We start from the raw sequence: 12,010 nt of genomic DNA on the forward strand, positions 1-12,010 counted from the left end.
TGGGAGGCTTCACTAGTTCCCAGTAAAACAAGATGGAAATTCTGCTATTGTCAATGTAAGGGAATCCCACAGCGTGTTTCACGGCACCACGACTGCTCACAAACAGGATAACTCTGTTTGGTGAGACACGGAGAACGTGCAGGGTCGGATGTGCCTGTGTCTGGCAGGCTGGAGAGCTATTAGTTGCTACAAGGCTACAATAGCCCTTGGATAGTTGTTAAAGTGTTTGCTTGAGCTTATGAACCATAAATTCTGTGCACTCTGTCCAAAAAAATTAAAAATGTTCCTTCGTGCAGCAAATGGGAGAGATGTTTATGGTTGCATGGGTATTTGGAGTTACTTTTGTATGCAGAAAGGACTGATCAGCTGCAGGTAATATGAGATACTGAATGTGAGCTACAGCCTTGTGAAATCCTTGTTGCCTAGGTGGAAAAAATCCTTTATTTTCCCTTTCTTGAGCAAACAAAAGGTCCTGAAACCTATAATTCATCTTGTTTCGTCTTGCTTCATTTGAAATGATCTTTATTCATCACTGACAGTGGCTTTTGTTATCAGATTTCTGTGGCAGATAAATGAATTAGAATGAGGTAATGCGCTGTTGATGTAAATTGAATGCAAAGTGAAGAAGGTGATGATCATCTCTCATTTTCTGTGCATAAGAAAATGCAAATGTGAGAAAATAAATTGAGCTAAAATGTTGGAACAATAGATCTCCTATCAATAAAGAGGAGTGTAGAGAATGACTTGCCATAACAAAGGATAATTAGAATCTCATTACTGTAAATATTTTACTTTAGAACATAGGTCAGTCAAATTATTTTTGGTTTATGGTGCATATTTCACATGTAATAGTATTCACAACATTGTTGCTAATTAATCTTTGCAAAAAACGCCAACATTATTAGAATAAACAAGGCTATTAATGCAAATAATTTCTATTGTTTACTACTATTGCTGTCAGCTTCTGGAGGACTAAATTGAAAGCCAAGTGTTTATTTTTATTTATTTTGCAAACAAAATCCCCAGAATTGTGATCCCTACCATGGGCACTTTAGAAATGAAAGCTTTGCTATTTAGGTGAACGACATCAATTAAATATCAGATCTGGGTGTATTTTGACTTAGTGTTCTGTGTTCTCAAAAGAAAGCTTTGTAAAATACATACCCAAGTTGTGCTCCTTCCTATTAAAAAGGCTGTTGGGAAAAGTCTCTTCTGGTTTGAGGTGTTAGGTTTGGGGTTTTTTTTTGTTTTTGTTGGAACAGAACCGTCACACACATGTGGCTGCTGGGTATGTGTTTGTGTCAAAGGCAGAAGGAGCTCTCAGGGGTGGAGGGCAGCATGTTCCTGGCAGGGCCACCACCTCAGGCGTGGGGACTGCCCGTCTCTCAGAGGAGCTTAGGAGAAGTCAGAACTAGAAAGCTATTTCCATTTTAATCTGATAGATTTTTTTAAAATGTGCTCTGGCTGCACTGATCAATAATGTTAAACAGCCTGATGGCTTCAGGATCTTGTTAAAGGATTGTTCATAATCTCCCTTGTCTCCAAATGCACTCTTTTAAGTGAAAAATCCCCCCTCAAAACCTTAAGCAAATTGCAATTTGCCCTTGTCTTCCAGACAGCTCTGGCAAGTAATCTTTCCTTAACCAACAGCAAATAAGTTATTTCTGAAAGAATAGGGAAAGTAGTGCTTGATCTTTATTTTTTTTTTCTTCTTTATTTGATTACTTTGAAGTTCCTGTCTTTTTCTGGAGCAGTGATTATGGGAAGTTATCCAAATACAGAGGCAGCATAGCCATGGAGTCCTATCATTCTGTTGTAATGATTAACATCCTGGAGAAAGTACCAATTCTGTTAAAAGTGCCACAGCCACTGAAGACACTGAGGTGTATTTCTAAGTTGGCGGCATTAGTGATCTACCTCAGGTGAGGATGTGCCCTCAGCTTTCACAGGTGGGATGCAGGAGCCTTGTCCTCATGGTGGTGGCTCTGGGCTGGTTGGATTGCAGGTGCAGGGAGATGTTGCTAATGACTTCAAATCTGTGCTGTGGGAGGAGTGTTCAGGTGAAAATGAGGTGACTGGCTTTGGTGATGTGAAATGGAAACCAAGAGAAACTCTTCAGTGATGGCAGCATAGTTCATTCAGGCTCACAGCTCTCCCATTTCTGAACCCCCCCCCCCCTACTCCTGCTGTCCATCTCAGGGCTTTCAGTTCCTGTGTTGGGTATTTTTCTTCTGCTTTTATACAGAGACTTCAATACTTGTGCTAAGAAACAGGCCCCCCCCCCTTGCTGAATTCCCTCCAGACACATCCATTGCAGTTAGCACTTAAGCTCTGTCCCTCCCATTTTATTCAGTTTTTAATTAGACTCCTGAACAGGAGCACAGAGCAAACTCTGCTTTCATCTGGGAGATCCTGAGGCCGTGAAATATTTACAGGAAGTAAATAACTGTCAGAAAGTAAATAAGTCCCTGACTCTACATGAGTGTAAAAATGCTTTGAAATAGTTTCATTCGAATAAAAGCTCCTCATGTTGAGTGGCAGGAAGAAACAGCAACACAGGCAAAAAATTCCCAATGTAGAAGGTAAACACAATTACTAATTCATGGAGCAGCACATTTCAGAGTAGCAGATTTAATATCTTTCTTTGCAGTTTGATTTAAAATAGGCCAGATTAAAAGGAAATCTGGATTTGGTTTGGTCATCGTCTTTTCAGAAAGCAGTCTAAGCACAGATAGACAAACCATGCTGCTGAAGTTATTCTAAATTTAGACTTTGCCATCTCCAGTTCAAAGTCTTTATAAAGCAATGAAACAAAGCTTGGAGGACGCAGCAGCTCTTGCAGATTTTGATGGGTCAGGTAGATCACCAAGCTCAAACGTCATCGTCCAGAGCAAGAATTAAGTTAAATAAAGCTCGAAAGCTGGCTTGCTGCTGTGCCTTGGCATGAGATGACACATCCCTTGTAACAGGCCAGGAATACATAGGGGATAGAGGCTCATCCTGCCCCAGGCTTGATGTTGTGACTGTGTTCTGGAGATTGCTTTGAAACAGATCTCTCCTCCAGCAAATCCATCGCTCCCACCTGCTGTTGGTATTTGTAGTGTAGTGTCCTAAAGAAATACTCCAGGACTAGGACTCTGTTCATGGAGCCCGTGACATCCAGCTCAGCAGAGGGAGTTTGTTTCCTTCTTTGCTTGTGGCAGAGGATTCATCTCCACTTGTTCTGATGCCTGTTGTTGGAGGAAGAAGGCATTGCTCTCTTTCTCTCCCTTTCTGTTGAATAAAAAAAAAGGAGCCTCAATTGACAGCTTATGGTATATGTCAAACTTTATTTTTGGATAGCTAAAATCTGAGTGAAACAAGTCTCAATCAGCATAAGGGCAAAGCCCTTGCCCTTAACTCCATGCTGAGCTTCACATAGTAACAGTGTCTCCCTTTGTCCATTTTCTATGTCAATGTTTGTTGCTATGCCATCGTTAATTTTCTTTGCCTTAATCATATGCCTACCATCTGAAGTTTCTACCTACTTCTTGTACCAGGCCATCCTTGTAAAAGATGTTGTTATTCTTCTTTAATTTCCTTAGATCTTTATGGCAATTCCTTACAAAGCACAACATGTATCTAACTGCCTTATGGACACTAGAGGGTTTATCTGGCAGCTGTTCCCTGTCTCATCAAGGCACTGAGCACACTAATGGCCCTTATTTCTGTGATCTGTCTCACCTGGCACTTTCACCCACCCATCCTCTGCCATTGGCCTTAGGGCTGTATTTAAGCCTGGGCTCTAATTTTCTTTATTGGAAATGTGTTTGGGATATGGTGGGTTTTGGTTGTGACTTTTACTTTTATTCAGCTTTTTACTTCACATATTTTGCTTCTAATCATATTTTCTGCCTATGGACTTGTCTTGTGTATAGAATTAGAATATATCTTCCCTTTTGCTTTGTAGGTAGGTGTTATGCTACACTTTGGTTGGGGTTTTTTTGTTATACTTTATCAAATTTCATGTCTAGATCTGACATTTCACGTATTTTTTATCATTTCTAGTACTTACTGGTGAACCCGTTAGCAGTCCTTTGTTGGCTGGTACTGCACAGCAGTGCCTACATTGGTAAGCATTTTACCACCTTTTTCACTTTTTAGTTCATCCTGGTTTGTGGGGCTATTTCTGCTTTAGTTACTGTGTAAAACATACAGAGCTGTGAGCAGGGCTTGCAGGACAGGAAAGCACTCAACTTGGATCTTGCATTTTATTGTCTGTTAAGTTTTTCTGTTGTTAGTTTTCAGTTTTCTTGAATTGAGTATTCAACTTCCCTTATAAAAAAGAGATAGTAAGAGAAACAATATTATAGCATCTGTAACTCATAACTTATAATTAATTGTTTTATGTTTCCCACCCTGGAGATAGTTATTCCTCCCTGGCAGTGACACCTCAGTGTCAATATGTGTTTTGTGCCTGTAGAACTGATGTGTCTGGTCCGTGCTTTGTTCAGAAGATATTAGGAGCATTGATAGTAAAAGGGTGGATGGACAGTAGGATGCAAAGTAGCCAATGAGAGCTGGAACCTGAAGTGACTCTACAGAATACAATGATGCTTCAGCAGATTTGCACTGGTTGACCTTTCAGTTGAAGTTGCTAATTTAAACTTCACTGCCTTAAGAGTTTTGCATTTAAACTTATCCTACCTTACGAAAATTCTCTGACTTGGTCTAGCTAGACCTCTTTGCAATTAAGGCTGTATGACTAATTATGAATATACTGTTTGAGTTGAAGCATATTGTAAACTTCTTAGATAAAGTGAAATATTTCACATGCATGGAAATACAACTGGTTAAAAGATGCAATGTCTGATATATGATACGTTCTTTCTAAATTAGGCTTGTCTCTTTGAAAATATGCATGAGTTCCACAGATCAGGCTTAGATAATAATTTAAAACTGCAGAGGGTTGTCTTATAAATCACAAAAAGTATTTCCCAAGGGTTTCTGATTGTTGCTGCTTCACATCTACTTTTTATCTCGAAAACTGTGTCAAACTCATGGCAACATGAAGAGTGTGTGAAGTGTGCACCTTCTGTCAAGTATCGCAGCTCCCAGCTATGAATCCTGATTCAACAGGTAAATGTTACATGTGCTCTTTCTGTAACTGAATATGGGCCTGAGTACTTCTTCTCTTCAAGGTGTTGAGGTTCTCAACTAAGGTTGCACTGTGTAAGGGATGCAGGATGGCAACACAATTAATCTTGCTCAAGTTGTCTGTATATTAACCTTGGCTTGATCTTCTTGTAGATTTATGGCTAAATTATGCCAGCATAGTTTGATTGACTGGAACAGGGCTGTGGGTTTGGCCATCTCTTAATTGGCCATCTTGCTGCAAAGCTCTGTGACTGGGAGTCTGGTGCCATGGTAGCACTGGCTGTCTCAGTCCTCCAGGCTAGTGAGCAAATCAGCAGGACTTCCAAACAATCACACAAACTCCATTTGTAGTTTGTGCAGTGAACCTATGAGGACCTATCCTTCCCTCAGCAGCTTAGCCAGGTCACCACCTCTGAGTAGTCTCTGCTTCCTTTCACGTCTGGTGTTCTCTCTGGTTGTTTTGCTGCAGTATGTGAAGCACACTGAGAATTTCCCAGGCATATGAGAAGAGACTGCATGTGCCCAAGGAGAGCTTCACAATGGGCACAGCTGATAGGGATTGGCGAGGGGGGACTTTACAACTCAACAACCTTAATTACTCATAGCCTGGAAAAAATGAATGGAGATATCTACTTATAGAGTCAAGACTTCAGGGGAAATTCAGGCACTAATCAATAAAAGCCAGCGAGTCCATTTGTGCCTTGTACAAATGGCTGGAGTCAACCTTCCCAGGAGCCCCTGGCAGCACTGCTGGGTCACCCTCCACCAAAAGGGAGAGCCTGTGCTTGAGATAAATGACCACGGTACAAAATGGCACTTAAAATAACATGTGTTACCTCATATAGTCGCTACTCCTCTCCTTAAAAGGAGGAAATCTGTCAGATCCTTCTGTATCTCCCTTATAATTCTGTTCTCCTGCATTTCTCTAACGCTATTGTAATTCTTTTAATGTCATCTTATTGTAAGTAGTCCTTGATCACAAGCAATCCTCTCATTATCAACGTAATAGAAAATTCAGATGATGATTCTGGTTGTTATAGACATTTGCACTAGTGCAAGGCCGGGAGAAAATACTGATGTTTCAGCACAGGAATAAATAACCACCTGGGGCTGAGGACAAGCAGAGCTGAACCTCAGGCCTCTGTGTAGCCTACTCTGGGTTTAAAATACTCCTGGGAGGTGAATCTGAGGAACAAAGCTCAGTGCTAGCAAATATTTTTGACCTATGCTCTGGCTGTGGGTAATTTACAGCATACTTGAAAATCTGATCTGGGTTATGTCCAATTCACAGAAGTTTACTTCCAAGACAGTTATTTATAGACTGTCTTCCTGGCTCTTGGGCTTCTTGGGGAAGTGTCTGAATATGAGCTCTCTGAGCAATCACCATAAAATTAAATTTTTCAATTTTAATGGTGAACAAACTGTTTAAGGAAAGTGAAATATTATCCAACAAATCCTTCCTTTCACTTAAAGCTTTGAGTCTTTAAATATTTATTGGCAGTGTCTCTGCTCTGCAACAATATTAAAGGCTTGGTCACATTCTAAGGAGGAAAACAATTCATGTGATTAAAATTGAAGAGAAATGCTGTTTCTAAAGAAGGCCTTTGAGCCAGATTACAGTCTTTGGAAAAATGATTGGCACTTCTGTCTTCTATGTAGTACAGCTAGAAATGGATTTTGGTTTTGTTTTCTCCCTTAAAACTTCTTTACCCTGTAAATTTTGTGGCTCTTTCTCATGGCTTGACTCTATAGCAGCAATGGTGATATTCCTCTGGACAGATCCACCAATTTGTTTCCTAAATTGAATTCTTAATGTGTTTCATGTTCTTCATTTGCAGATGTGAGGCCCTTGGGTGCTTATTGGTCTATTTTAAGTTGTATTTTCACTTGCTTTACCTATGTAAGAAACAGCCTGCTGTAATCTCAGAGGGTAATAACTTGAGGTTTGGGAAATCTGACAAAACGTTTTCTTCCCATGCACTGATTAAACTATCTGTATGGTTTTTTTTGATCTTTAAAACCATGCTCTACACAGTGGTAAACAGTGGTGAAGAAAACTGTAATTATTGAATAGTATTTCAAATTTGATCTGCATGAAGTTGTCAGCTGGAAAAGAAGCCCCTGAATGGTGAGGATGTATGGAGCTGGCATTTCTTTGCCTGGGGAGGTGCCTGATATCTTCTGGGGAGAGGGGAATGATGAAAACCTTCATTTAGAATGTGAGTTCCCAAAGAAAATTAGCTCATGGTAGAAAATGGTCTCATTTGTAAATCTCTGCAAGGTTATCTTCTGAAAAGGTTATTGGGTTAACCATAGCTAGAAGGACCATTTGAGGTTGTTTTAATCACTTAATAGTGAATGTTTAAGAAGTTATTCTTATGGGAAAGTCCTGAAATACTGTGTGTGAGTCTGCTCCACCAATGCATGCAGGATTCAGTGGAAATAAGGGCTTCAGAGGGGTCATCTGAACGAATGTACAGGGAGAGGAAATCTCTTTACCAAGAGGAACACACAGAGGAAAGGAGGAGTAGATGGAGACAGTACAGTAGCCTGCCCATGATGGGGCAAGGAAAAAAATATCAGAGCAAGGATAAAGAGCTCTGAATTTCTAGAGAGATAATCCATCTTCCCAACTCTTCTTTCAGGCTAGTCCCATGATGATGAAACCAGTGGTGTTTTTGTTGGCTCTGTACAAACAACCAGGGCATGGTGTGTTCCTCTTATGCACTAAACCTACCCCTATATAACTGAATTGTCAGGGAAAATCTCTAGGAGATGAAGTAATAAAAGGTTTGATAAAAGGACATATTATCCATTAAATGAGGTAAGACTTTCTCATAGGTATGTAATTTCATAGATAATATAAATATAATATAAAGCTAGGTAATACACCTTGTCTTCAGCTGAACCACTTGGTTTGTGCAATGTATGTTCAACCTTTACTGTTGAGTCTGCTGGTTCATTTTGTGAAGGTTATTGCCTCTGTCTTGTCTCAGGTAATTAGAAATGTCTTCTAAATGGCCCAGCTTCCCTCTGGTGCCAGGAGACAATAGATTCTTGATAGCTAAGCCCTCAACTAAAAGGGCTGCTGCAGTTGGGCTTCTGTGCAAAATATAAGGTGGCATCAAAACTGTGGATGGCAGAATGAAGGAAAACAAATTATCATGCCTGAAATCAAATGAGTTTTAATTAACGCATCTAATCTGTCTAGTGAAAGTTCTAAATGCCATTTGTGTTTTCATTGTTGCTCTAAACGGTGACAAACTCATCAGAGGCAAACAAATTACAATGTGTGCCACTAAAGTTAAACATAGCAGAAGTTAAATAAGTCATTTGGGAAAGTAGTACATTGCAGAGAAACCTGCTGTAGTCCTGAAGGTCATGCATCACATCTCACCTCTTGGAGCTTTAAATGTCAATTACCCAGGTAGAACTGGGATTTCTACTCACTCTCAGGGTGAGAAATCCTGCCGACACAATCCCTGTACTCCTGGTCCTGTCTCCTGGGAGGAGACCTGTCCTGGTGTGGCAAGGTCTGGTCGTGGACTTCTTCTGCAGGTGGTTTACTGTAAAACCAACACCACTGAGCAATGGTTCTGCCTGGGGAAGGGGGAAAACTTCTTTTAAGCTGGAGAAGGAATTTAAGTCTTCCAGAAGACAATTTATTTAGAGTTCAGTCTGAGTTATACCTTTTTCCCAGCACAGGCTCTGTAAGAGCCAAAGCAAGCTGAGCTTGGTGTGGACTTTTATTTTTCTAGTCCATATCAGTTTTTTCCCCTCTGGCTTCCTCTTAAAAACTACAAAATTCATACCTGCAAAAAAGAGCAAATCTACATCTTGCCAGTGTGCACATAGCTTGCAGGCTGGACATACTCTATAAGATTGAGACAATATCTTGTTGGGGTTTGTTGTTTGATTTTTCTAATAGGAATTTTGTGTCCTGCCCAAGAAGGAGAACAGTGATGTTAAACCAGAGTATAAAGGAGTCATAAAAATCTGAGCTAGAATTTAGAGACAAGTTCTTCACCTCAGAGCAAGGGAAAAGTTTGGGAACTGCCCAGTAGCAGCAGGGATGATGGGCAGGTGGAAAAGAAGTGGTTTAAAAAAGATTAAAAGCAAAACCTGTTAAAAGCAACTGGATGGGAGACAGTCTATGACCATGAAGTGCAAGGTTTACCTAGGCTTCTGCCCTGTGCTCATTAAAGGAAGAGCTTCTTGAGTGGAAAGACCCATTGCCAGTTGTAGAAGTGGTCCAAGTCCCTGAAGGTGATTGCAAAATGAAACAGAAGCAAAATAGGAACATATCTCTTTGATTTTTGAGCTAGACCCAGAGCCCCTCAGTCTGTTACTTCTGATCTTTCAGCAGAGCTGATTGCATATCTTTGAGGCCTTTGGTCCTCAGCTGTAGAAATAAAAGCTCAGGGAGCTGAGCTGGTTGCTGATTCACCTCTAGGAGGTGAAACAGCATCACAGTCTGATCAAAGACTTATTCCAGGGGGGTCTTTTCTGCGGCACTTTTGCACAGACTTGAAGATATGTAAATGTTCTGCAGAATCTGACATGCATGATTAGCATTAAGCATTTCTCATTGTTGATTAATTCTTTCTAATAAAAGGAAACTTAAAACTAAACCAAGCCCTTCTGAAAAGTATGTCTCTGCAGAGCCACAAGTAAGCATTGTTTCTCTGCATTTTGTTACCAATCTGAAAATTTGATTCAGCCTCATTTTGCTGATGCTTAAATGTGTGAATAATTTGTCAGGAACTTCAGCCATTTCTTCCTTTTATAATACACAGACTGGTGTAATGGCAGATCTCTGCGGTCTTCTATTTTGTAGCCTCTGTGGTACATTCAATAGCAGAAAACAGCCAGTGCTTTAACATAAAATGAATTTAGGCTTGTGTGTTAGATGCAGAGGGCAGGAGTTATTTTTTGTTGCTGTGTTCTTTTTCTGTCACTTTTTTCTTTTTTTTTTTTTTTTTCCCACCTGCTCTGAATAGGGATGCTTTTAAGTCTTTGGTGTTTATGCTTCAAGCTAATGCAAATAAAACAGTGACTAAAATATCTGAATTCTGAATGTAAGTACAGGATTTCAAATCTTATGGACTGCTGACGTTATCTGAAAGAAATATCAAAGAATTAAGCTGAATAGTGAATCATGAGAGGAAAAATTTCCTTTGTTCCTACCACTGTGGGCTAAGAGAAACATAGTCTTGTTGAAGGGGCTTGATGTAGTATTTTTGGGGTGAGATTACAAGTTTGGTTGCTGAGAACGTTTGGGTAGATACACCGGAAAATACATAGGCCTCTGCAAGACACATGATTTGGTACCAGAGAATCCTTCATTTTTGAGTAACTAGAGAGTGTGAAAATAAATATTATGTATATGAGATGGGTTTAGAACTGCCTAATGGTCCTCAAAATGATCACTGTCAGCTACTGAGCTCCCCAGAGCTCATATTTTTCTCCCTTTCGATGATACTTTCCAGCTGACTGGAAATGGCACTGGCACTGAGATTCCAGCTCACAAGTCAGGACAGTGCCATGGGGACAAATGACAAAGCATGGCCAGAGGAAAAATATGCTGAATATGAGTTCACCTGTAGCCAAAATGTTACTGTGGTTCTTGAGCACATATTGTCTGTGAAGGAGATATTGCCTCTGTGTTACTGCAATTGCTATATGAAGAGCATGTCTAAGTCAGCAGTTTAAAAAGGGTTGGGGTGAATTGGGGTCTCCTCTCAGGAGATTTACCAAAATAATAAAAGGATTGATTAATGTGCCTTATTGTGAGAAACCTGAGCAATCTGCTTAGCTGCTAGAATAACAGTTTCATGTTGCCAAGATAAGTCTTAACTTTCTGCATCTGGAACAAAAGGTTGAGGGTGGAACCTTTTCAGTGTAACAGATAAAGCTCTAACAAGATCCTGGAAGTCGAAGAGAAGCATCTTAACACAAGAAATGTGAGTGAATGGTCATTGGGACAATAACAGAAGTCATGGTCAAGTACCATTGCTGGAGAATTTTAGATCCATTCAGCATTGATGTGGAATTAAAAAAATAATGTGTCGGGAAGACCTGTGGCCCCAGCTATGTAGTTTAGGCTGGAAGTTCGAAGCAGTTGTTGTTGTTTTGTTTGTTTTCACACTGTGACAGGGCAGGAGTCTTAAGAGCCCTCTGAATTCAGTCCCAGAGGTTGGCCCACTCCTTTCTGAACACTTGAAATGTAACAGTCTGGGAAAATCCTGTGGCTTCAGCAGCACCATGGAGAGAGAAGCCCATTCCACCATGTGAGTCTCTGCAAAAGGTGATAATCACCTCCAGGAATCTGCAGGATCAAAGCTTTAGATTTTTTTTTTTTTTTCCCCATTGACTTTGCATAGACTGAAGAGGATGGTTTTAAAATAGGAACTCTATTTCTTATTCAACATTCAGGCCTAAAAATTGAAGGAGACTGTAGCAATTAGAGCTGGTGAGAGTGAGTGAGGTGCCTCTTACACTTCATTTAGTAAAGAAACTGAGTTGTCTCCCCTAGGCGCTTGTCTTGCAGCTTGTGTGACTGCAGATGGCTGCCACTTTGAAGGAAGCCTGTAATTTAAAAGCAACACTGAATCATCCTGCCTGCCTTTCTTGGCATAAGACCACTCCACTTTGCTGCTCTGCAGAGGCTGGTGTTCACAGGTTTATCTTTTTGAATGGCAACACAAGGCAAGCTGTGCATCCAGGACTAATGGCAGTTGCCTTGGAGAAGATAAGGTCAAGTATTTTGGTCTACTGCCTCTACAGGAGGCAGCCTATTTAGCAACTACCATTACCTGATGCCTGCTGCTGCCACCTAAACCTTCATTAATAACCATTAGGGGAAGAATCTATC

General features: G+C 40.4%; 1 protein-coding gene and 1 long non-coding RNA gene across 2 annotated transcripts in view; both read left to right on the forward strand.

Annotated features, from left to right (window-relative positions):
• FGF13 (fibroblast growth factor 13) overlaps nucleotides 1-12,010 on the forward strand; it is a 308,880-nt gene that overhangs the window by 13,962 nt on the left and 282,908 nt on the right. The gene's annotated exons all lie outside the window — the stretch shown is intronic.
• Nucleotides 3,750-4,729, forward strand: LOC135580671 (uncharacterized). The gene is made up of 3 exons (XR_010475560.1): nucleotides 3,750-3,949; nucleotides 4,048-4,111; nucleotides 4,405-4,729. It is a non-coding gene; the product is annotated as an uncharacterized LOC135580671 (long non-coding RNA).

The sequence above is a fragment of the Columba livia genome, chromosome 12 (assembly GCF_036013475.1).
Source record: "Columba livia isolate bColLiv1 breed racing homer chromosome 12, bColLiv1.pat.W.v2, whole genome shotgun sequence".
Classification (NCBI taxonomy): Eukaryota; Metazoa; Chordata; class Aves; order Columbiformes; family Columbidae; genus Columba; species Columba livia.